This window comes from Petromyzon marinus, chromosome 52 (assembly GCF_048934315.1).
Source record: "Petromyzon marinus isolate PM22_M1 ecotype Great Lakes invasive population chromosome 52, UKy_Petmar_22M1.pri1.0, whole genome shotgun sequence".
NCBI classification, from domain to species: Eukaryota; Metazoa; Chordata; class Hyperoartia; order Petromyzontiformes; family Petromyzontidae; genus Petromyzon; species Petromyzon marinus.
In genome coordinates, this window is record NC_133718.1 from 7,972,719 (window position 1) to 7,983,217 (window position 10,499).

Here is a 10,499-nt window from a genome sequence, read left to right on the forward strand (position 1 = left end):
TAGAGCTTCCAAATCGCCCCCCCCGGGTCAATCGGAACAGGGCTGCCTCCAACCCTGGCTCACCACCAATATACCCCCCACGTGAGTTGACACAGCGAGTAAAAAGCGACTGTACCTCAAGGGGTTTGGCCGTACACATGTGGGGGAGGGAGGGGGGGAACGCGTGCGTCTAGCTGGCAACGTGGACATTATACGGGGCTTCGAGTTGTACTCAGTGGGAGACGCTAAGAGGATATAACACAGAGCGGAGAGGAAAGGGGGGGGGGGAAAGTAGCACTTCACAGAGGAGAGAGTCACAGACAGAAGCGGAGGACGATCTTGAGCTTGCACTTGACCGGTTGAATGGGGTGAGAGAGAAAATGGAAGGCAGCATAGGAGAAGGAGCGAACCCCCCCACCTCCCCATGATCTTGTTTGGGTGCATCAGCAGAAGGTCTAGGCTGCTGGAGTGAAGGGCACGTGGAGTGGCGGAGAGTGACTGCTCATGTCGCCGGGGTGGAGCAGCGGTCACACTCGAAGCCTGTAGCCTGCAGCCAAAATAACCTGAGCTCGATACCCCATTCGGGCTCACAGTTCTGCATGGTTTTCCTCCCACAGCTAAATAAATACAATACACCTGTACATACTACCTGTATAGACTACCTGTATAGACTACTTGTATAGACTACCTGTACAGACTACCTGTACAGACTACCTGTACATTCTACCTGTATAGACTACCTGTACAGACTACCTGTACATACTACCTGTATAGACTACCTGTATAGACTACCTGTACATACTACCTGTATATTATACCTGTATAGACTACCTGTACATACTACCTGTATAGACTACCTGCATATCCCGTGCAATGTGATCGGCGTTGACCACAACATCCCCAGTGCCGAAGAATCACCTACACGTGACATCGACAAAGATCCCCCGTGTAGCCTTGACAGACTGTTGGGGCAAGTGCTGTTAGCGAGTTAGCACCTTTGAAGGCCGGCACGGCACACGAGGGGGTGGGTGGTCAACACCACGCCCAGCCGCCTTTGTCTCCCCAGTGGCGATGTTTTTACACACCGCACCAGGTAATCATTTGAGGCTGAGTCGACCTAGGGAAGGCCCAGAACCGATTCGGATAATCGTCACTGGGTGCTGGTGGCAGTGAGCGGGAACCGAACTCGGCTCGCCGGGTTCGTAGCGCCGCGCGCTAACCGCTGCACCACCGCTCCCCTATTGCGACAAAGACAAAGATCCCCCGTATAGCTCGAACATACGGTTGGGGCAAGTGCTTCTTAGCGACCATACACAACAACAGCAGTAGCAGCAGCAGCAAAGTCGCCCTGCGAATACTTGGCAGGACCCTCCCGAGAAAGAGTCGTGACGCTGTCCTGGGTGAACAAACGTGGTAGCTGTAATCACGTAATAATCATATCTCTTGGAGCAGCGCTCTTCACTACTTTTCAGAGGAAGGGGGATGGGGGTCACTTTCGTCGACACGAAGACATCGTCAAGTGTTGAGGGCCCGCCAGCCATTTGAAACCATTGGGGCTTTGACAGCCATGATCCATGTGGGGGGGAGGGGGGGGTCCCACTTGTTGTGTATTGTCGGTGGGGGCCCGTACGTCGGGAGCCGCACTGAAGACCACCCAGAGGCCGGCAGGGGCACCCCGCGGTGGCCTTGCGATGAAGAACACCGTGGGCCTTTGATATTTACTCAAGCAGCATTGGGTGGGATGTGGGTGGGTGGGGGGTGGTTGGTTGGGTGGGGTGTGGGTGGGTGGGTCGGGTGGGGTGTGGGTGGGTGAGTGGGGTGTGGGTGGGTGGGGTGTGGGTGGGTAGAGTGTGGGTGGGTGAGTGGGTGAGCGGGGTGTGGGTGGGTGGGTGAGTGGGGTGTGGGTGAGTGAGGTGTGAGTGGGTGAGCGGGGTGTAGGTGGGTGAGCGGGGTGTGGGTGGGTGGGTGAGCGGGGTGTGGGTGAGTGGGTGAGTGGGTGAGCGGGGTGTGGGTGGGTGGGTGGGTGGGCGGGGTGTGGGTGGGTGGGTGGGTGAGTGGGGTGTGGGTGAGTGGGTGAGCGGGGTGTGGGTGGGTGAGCGGGGTGTGGGTGGGTGAGCGGTGTGTGGGTGAGTGGGTGAGCGGGATGTGGGTGGGTGAGCGGTGTGTGGGTGAGTGGGTGAGCGGTGTGTGGGTGAGCGGGGTGTGGGTGGGTGGGTGAGTGGGGTGTGGGTGAGTGGGTTAGCGGGGTGTGGGTGAGTGGGTGAGCGGGGTGTGGGTGGGTGGGTGAGTGGGGTGTAGGTGGGTGAGCGGGGTGTGGGTGGGTGGGTGAGTGGGGTGTAGGTGGGTGAGCGGGGTGTGGGTGGGTGAGTGGGTGAGCGGGGTGTGGGTGGGTGAGTGGGGTGTGGGTGGGTGAGCGGGGTGTGGGTGGGTGAGTGGGTGAGCGGGGGGTGGGTGGGTGGGTGAGTGGGTGAGCGGGGTGTGGGTGGGTGAGTGGGGTTGGGGTGGGTGAGCGGGGTGTGGGTGGGTGAGTGGGTGAGCGGGGTGTGGGTGGGTGGGTGAGCGGGGTGTGGGTGGGTGAGTGGGGTGTAGGGGAGTGAGCGGGGTGTGTGTGGGTGGGTGAGCCGTGGCTGCCACTCACCACGTGGGCCGAGAGGGACTCTCGCTGGTGGATGCCCGCGGGCCCCCGTCACTCTGCGACGGCGCGACGGGGTCGTGCCCAGGGCCCCGCCGCTGTGAGACGGAGCCCGCGGCCCCAGAGGCGACTCCCCGCTCGGCCGCGTCGCTCTCGCGATGGCCTCCGACACAAACCATGCCCCCCCCCTCCAGCCCTCCTCCTTCCCTGTACTCACGCAGGGGCTGCTCGGCGTGAGTTTGGCGGTGCCACCACAGCCACACTCAAGCTGTTGTGGCTTTTTTTTACGGTCTTGCCCACGATGTCCAAATATGGGGGGGGGGGGGGGGTGTTGAGAGGGGAGGAGAGAGAAATTGATGACAGCAGTTCGCAGCCCCGAAAGTCGATATTGATGCGGGGACCTCTTTACGAGCGCGGTGGATGACCGCTCCCAAGTTGTGTTGTTGTACCAAGCAGCAGCAGCAACGACAACAACGACAACAACAACAACAACAACGCCACGTGCTCGATTCGCACGAGCCAGCGGCGTGCGAGCGAACGAACGAACGGGCGTGCGGGTGGCCAGCGCCACGCTCCGTCTCACGCTTTCAAGATCCTTGTTCTACCACCAGACCTCCTTGTTGTTGTTGTTGTCTATGTTGTTGCGGTGGGGGGGGGGCTGTATTCTCTCTCTCTGGCTCTCTCTCGTCGGCTCAACAGCCACTCGGTAAAAGCAACTTGATGTACGCGCGCGCGTGTGTGAGTGTGTGTGGAGGAGGATCATAGGTGCTGCTCGCTACTGTCACAGGCTACACGGGGGATCTTTGTGCTGCTCGCTAACAGCACTTGCCCCAACAGCCTGTTACAGGCTACACGGGGGATCTTTGTCTTTGTCCTGCTCGCTAACGGCACTTGCCCCAACAGCCTGTTACAGGCTACACGGGGATCTTTGTCTTTGTGCTGCTCGCTAACAGCACTTGCCCCAACAGCTTGTTACAGGCTACACGGGGGATCTTTGTGCTGCTCGCTAACAGCACTTGCCCCAACAGCCTGTTACAGGCTACACGGGGGATCTTTGTCTTTGTGCTGCTCGCTAACAGCACTTGCCCCAACAGCCTGTTACAGGCTACACGGGGGATCTTTGTCTTTGTGCTGCTCGCTAACAGCACTTGCCACAACAGCCTGTTACAGGCTACACGGGGGATCTTTGTCTTTGTGCTACTCGCTAACGGTACTTGCCCCAACAGCCTGTAACAGGCTACACGGGGGATCTTTGTCTTTGTGCTGCTCGCTAATAGCACTTGCCCCAACAGCCTGTTACAGGCTACACGGGGATCTTTGTCTTTGTGCTGCTCGCTAACAGCACTTGCCCCAACAGCTTGTTACAGGCTACACGGGGGATCTTTGTGCTGCTCGCTAACAGCACTTGCCCCAACAGCCCGTTACAGGCTACACGGGGGATCTTTGTCTTTGTGCTGCTCGCTAACAGCACTTGCCCCAACAGCCTGTTACAGGCTACACGGGGGATCTTTGTCTTTGTGCTGCTCGCTAACAGCACTTGCCACAACAGCCTGTTACAGGCTACACGGGGGATCTTTGTCTTTGTGCTGCTCGCTAACAGCACTTGCCCCAACAGCCTGTTACAGGCTACACGGGGGATCTTTGTCTTTGTGCTGCTCGCTAACAGCACTTGCCACAACAGCCTGTTACAGGCTACACGGGGGATCTTTGTCTTTGTGCTGCTCGCTAACAGCACTTGCCCCAACAGCCTGTTACAGGCTACACGGGGGATCTTTGTCTTTGTGCTGCTCGCTAACAGCACTTGCCCCAACAGCCTGTTACAGGCTACACGGGGATCTTTGTCTTTGTGCAGCTCGCTAACAGCACTTGCCCCAACAGCCTGTTACAGGCTACACGGGGGATCTTTGTCTTTGTGCTGCTCGCTAACAGCACTTGCCCCAACAGCCTGTTACAGGCTACACGGGGATCTTTGTCTTTGTGCAGCTCGCTAACAGCACTTGCCCCAACAGCCTGCCACAGGCTACACGGGGGATCTTTGTCTTTGTGCAGCTCGCTAACAGCACTTGCCCCAACAGCCTGTCACAGGCTACACGGGGGATCTTTCTCTTTGTGCTGCTCGCTAACGGCACTTGCCCCAACAGACTGTTACAGGCTACACGGGGGATCTTTCTCTTTGTGCTGCTCGCTAACGGCACTTGCCCCAACAGACTGTTACAGGCTACACGGGGGATCTTTGTCTTTGTGCTGCTCGCTAACAGCACTTGCCCCAACAGCCTGTCACAGGCTACACGGGGGATCTTTGTCTTTGTGCTGCTCGCTAACAGCACTTGCCACAACAGCCTGTTACAGGCTACACGGGGGATCTTTGTCTTTGTGCTGCTCGCTAACAGCACTTGCCCCAACAGCCTGTTACAGGCTACACGGGGGATCTTTGTCTTTGTGCTGCTCGCTAACAGCACTTGCCCCAACAGCCTGTTACAGGCTACACGGGGATCTTTGTCTTTGTGCAGCTCGCTAACAGCACTTGCCCCAACAGCCTGTTACAGGCTACACGGGGGATCTTTGTCTTTGTGCTGCTCGCTAACAGCACTTGCCCCAACAGCCTGTTACAGGCTACACGGGGATCTTTGTCTTTGTGCAGCTCGCTAACAGCACTTGCCCCAACAGCCTGCCACAGGCTACACGGGGGATCTTTGTCTTTGTGCAGCTCGCTAACAGCACTTGCCCCAACAGCCTGTCACAGGCTACACGGGGGATCTTTCTCTTTGTGCTGCTCGCTAACGGCACTTGCCCCAACAGACTGTTACAGGCTACACGGGGGATCTTTCTCTTTGTGCTGCTCGCTAACGGCACTTGCCCCAACAGACTGTTACAGGCTACACGGGGGATCTTTGTCTTTGTGCTGCTCGCTAACAGCACTTGCCCCAACAGCCTGTCACAGGCTACACGGGGGATCTTTGTCTTTGTGCTGCTCGCTAACAGCACTTGCCACAACAGCCTGTTACAGGCTACACGGGGGATCTTTGCCTTTGTGCTGCTCGCTAACAGCACTTGCCCCAACAGCCTGTTACAGGCTACACGGGCGATCTTTGTCTTTGGAGTAATGCTAAGAGTATTTTCTTGAGAGGGTCATGGTCACGAGACCACTTCACAGCTTCTCAGCATCACCCACCCCCGCATTCGGAAACCACTGCAGGCAGTCGCGTGACCGGCGTGGTGAAGTATGGTTACCGGTAACGTGACCAGCGTGGTGAAGTATGGTTACCAGTAGCGTGACCGGCGTGGTGAAGTATGGTTACCAGTAACGTGACCGGCGTGGTGAAGTATGGTTACCACTCTTCATGGTTAGTACGAGTTTCTCTGAACATAAATGACCCAAACTGAAATGGATACTCATAGTAATTTATATACATTCTATCATAGTAATTTATATACATTCTATCATAGTAATTTATATACATTCTATCATAGTAATTTATATACATTCTATCATAGTAATTTATATGCATTCTATCATAGTAATTTATATACATTCTATCATAGTAATTTATATACATTCTATCATAGTAATTTATATACATTCTATCATAGTAATTTATATACATTCTATCATAGTAATTTATATACATTCTATCATAGTAATTTATATACATTCTATCATAGTAATTTATATACATTCTATCATAGTAATTTATATACATTCTATCATAGTAATTTATATACATTCTATCATAGTAATTTATATACATTCTATCATAGTAATTTATATACATTCTATCATAGTAATTTATATACATTCTATCATAGTAATTTATATACATTCTATCATAGTAATTTATATAGATTCTATCATAGTAATTTATATAATTCTATCATAGTAATTTATATACATTCTATCATAGTAATTTATATACATTCTACCATAGTAATTTATATACATTCTATCATAGTAATTTATATACATTCTATCATAGTAATTTATATACATTCTATCATAGTAATTATATATACATTCTATCATAGTAAATTATATACATTCTATCATACCCCCCCTCCACTTCGCGCAAGAAGGGAATGAAACAGGAGGATTTCTCCACAAATCTGGCTGTCGCCTGATGAAGCTAGTTGTAATTACTGGCGAAACGTCGTACTCAGATTCTAAATGTTGTGGCTTTGCTCTCCAATACACCGGTATGCTGTACTCGTGACGAATTGGCACGTTCTATGTACGTGACAACCCTTACTAGTTGGCTGTGTCGGGTGGTAGCGGGTTTAACGACACATTTAGATATCTACGCGATATAACCCAAAAAAAAACCTCTTTTACGGATGCTATTATACTGTAAGTGTGTGCTCCACACTCCTCCCTCCATTCACCCAATGGTGAAACACCTCCGATAACCCAACAGGCTCACAGCGTAAAACAAACCAAAAATGTCACGTAGTCGATGCACAGCTATGAGACAGAGGCATTTCCCACCCCTCCACATTCTCAGCAACACCGCCATCCATGTTTGTCACGCGCGACAGTCACGGCACAAAAAAGCCGGCTGTGCACTTTGAGAAAAAATTAGGCGTCCTTTGTGCAGCTGCCATTGACTGCTCTCCCGGCTGCCCGCAAGCCCCTTGCCACGGTGGGGTCGTGTTCTACCGGCTGCCCGCAAGCCCCTTGCCACGGTGGGGTCGTGTTCTATCGGCTGCCCGCAAGCCCCTTGCCACGGTGGGTTCGTGCTCTCCCGGCTGCCCGCAAGCCCCTTGCCACGGTGGGGTCGTGTTCTACCGCGGACGGCCGATGACCCCAGCTGCCCCCGGTCGCCCAGAGTTGCCCTGCAACCGCACCCCACATCTCGCGTGAGCAGTCTGGGTCTCCTCGCCGATTGGCTTCGTTGGCTCCACCGGCGCCCTCTGCGTGACGAGCGACGAGCGGCTAAGCAAATGATGAGGTCACTTCGAGAAGCTTCTCACGTGGTCGAATTGATGTCTTATTGTTCAGTCCGGATATTTGGCTCACACGCGGTCTCTTAAATTCGCCTGCGTTGTGGTTCACTCGGTGGGATGTCGAAACGGCCAACGGAGGATGCTGGAGCGTCGTACAAATTACATTAGCGCCTCCGATGAGCACGGTTGGTTAGGCGGGTACGGTGCGAAAGAAGTTCAATGCACATACCAAGAATTCCCCAACGCGTGCATGCGTGAAGCCGGTGGCGGAGCTATGCGTAAGCGGAGCCAAGCAAACACAAAAGGCCCCCAAGTTTCCCGGATTCATGGAAAAATAAAAGTTAAGCAAAAAGATCAGCTAAAAATAATGCTTAAAGAGGCTCATGATTCTTATAAAATTTTAAGAATAAAAGTACAGGAATTGAAATTAGTTTATCAATTACAATCACTGTACATTAATTGTAATGAAGTCTAATTGGTGGACTAAGTTAATAATGTCAAGCAACTGTGATATGGTAAAATAGCCTGTCCCTCCTGTTTGTAGGCAAGTGAAGCACCCAACATCCCCTCTGCATAGGGCCCCCAATGGGCGGATAGCCCCAACATGACTGCACAATCAGCCACGGTCAATTCACTGCTAGGTGAAGGCCTCCCAAATTAAGCCTCCGCCACCTCTCACCATCCCGCGATGTACTAATAATAATTCACCTAGCCACCGGGCAGGCACTTTAATTTATATTGAATCGCTCCACCTCCTGGGCGGACGTGCTGCTTTGTCGCTGAACGTCGGCACGCATAGCCAACTCGCATGTCTCTCTCTCCGGGCGTGATCACAGGACGCGACTCTCAAGTCGAGTTACCGGGTTACCTGCACGCGATACAATGTCTACAACACACACCACACACACACCGCAATAACAGCCGCCCCGTGCCGCTGTTGTGTTTGGTCTCCATTCAGCTAAACACACAGACCACAAACCACACTCCGCCCCCGACTCCGAGACAGCCACCAAGACGCAGCCAGCAGCGCACGCGATGTTTTTTTGCGACATTGCTCCGCTGTTTGTCAGCCCTGGCGGGCGTTATAGATCGCTGATGGGTGCGTGAGTTTGTTTCGGTTCCTGGGCTCCCCTAGGTCGGCTCAGCCTCAAAATCTGTACTATGGTGCGGTGTGTAAACGTCGTCACTGGGGAGACAAAGGCGGCCGGACGTGGCGCTGGCCACCCACCCCCCTCGTGTGCCGTGCCGGCCTTCATAGGTGCTACTCGCTAACAGCACTTGCCCCTACAGTCCGTTAAGGCTACACGGGGGATCTTTGTCTTCATTTTGTTGTTGTATTAGGGATGTTAACCGGTAACCCTATTTCAAGGTTAATAACCGGTTGCGAAGGTCAGCAGTAGCCAATCGTTGCCAGCGACGCGTGAGTCATGAACACTGATTGATGTGCACGCGCGATCGTGAAACAAGCGGCACGGCGGAGTTTTGTTTATCGATTTAGAAGATAAAAAGTGCAGCCCTGCAATGTCTCTCTCACGCCACTGTTGGTGGAAGAGCCTCCACGAGAGGGAGCTCCAATTCGGTATTTGGTCTCTTCTTCCCCGATGGCCAGACGTCTTGGGGAAGCGGTGGTCGTACCCACGCTTTAGCCCACCACGTAATAAACATTTACATATTTGCGGCAAAGTTGGTAACCGGATTTTTTTACTGTTTTTATGCGGTTACCGGTAATGCAGCAGCAACAACAACAATAATCAAACCAGATTGTAACCACCTTCATTTGTGTTGATCTACATCGATAGGTGGAAGAGCGGTGGCGCAGTGGTTAGCGCACTATGCTATGAACCCGGCGACCTGAGTTTGATTTCCCGGCACGGCTACCGTCAGTGGCGAGTCATTTCCGATTCCGTCCTGAGCCCTCACCCACCCACTACCAAAGCGCACTGACCAGCCTTGTGAAGAATGGTCAAACAACCCACCACGACTGACACTGAGCGGGGGAGGGCCTCCATCCAGCAGTGGATAATTCACGGCTGATGGTAACGGGGACACGGTCGCCGCGTGCATTTCGTTTGACCTGGCACACCGTGAGCTACACCACCCCCAGCTGGCACAGCCTGCGTATCTCTTAGCTCACGGCCCCACATCTATATAATAAACTTTGTTTTTATTATAACCACAGGCACGCGTCCGCGAGCGTTATACCGCGCGCAAACTCATTATACGCGTTGCTACGGAACCTTCCGGGTGAAAGCAAATATTTGCTTTGAGCGGAGTCCCACAGTTCTTATGGAGGGCTCAGGTCAATAACAGCCCGCACGCAACCACCCCCATAGACCTCCACCTACACGCCCGTTCCCCGTTTCTAAATTATTTGAGTCGACGTGAAAAACGACGCTGGCGCTACGATCTTCACGGCGAAGCAATCGGTGGGCGCCGGTGCCGGATGATCCTCGTAGCAACAGTGGCTTACACACATGTGTACACGTGTAGTAGCTACTACTACACGTGTAGTAGCTACTACACGTGTAGTAGTAGCTACGGGGCCCCGCACTTTCAAGGGCCCCGCGCTAAATGCTTTCAAGCTCTCAATTCCGGTTCAGTGATTCTGCACTTGCTCTATTACTATAGTACTATACTGCCTTCGACTTTTATGAACGACTGGGTGTTTAAGGTTAGCGATTCGTCGTAATTTCTGGCTGTATAGCAAATGAAAAAAATATAATTTACGATGCAAGTTAAAAGTGTGTGTTTTAATATCGACGTATTGATTTAGGGCCCCTTTACAACATATGCAAAGAGGCCCACACCAGCTTCATCCTTCACTGTGTGTGCGCGTGGCAGCTTCCTTGGCACGCGCTCCTCGTTCCCCGAGAGAGAGAAAGAACGAGAGATACGGGACGAGAAGATCCCATCTTTAACTCACTCCGCTCGGCCGTTTAAAGTTTTTTAT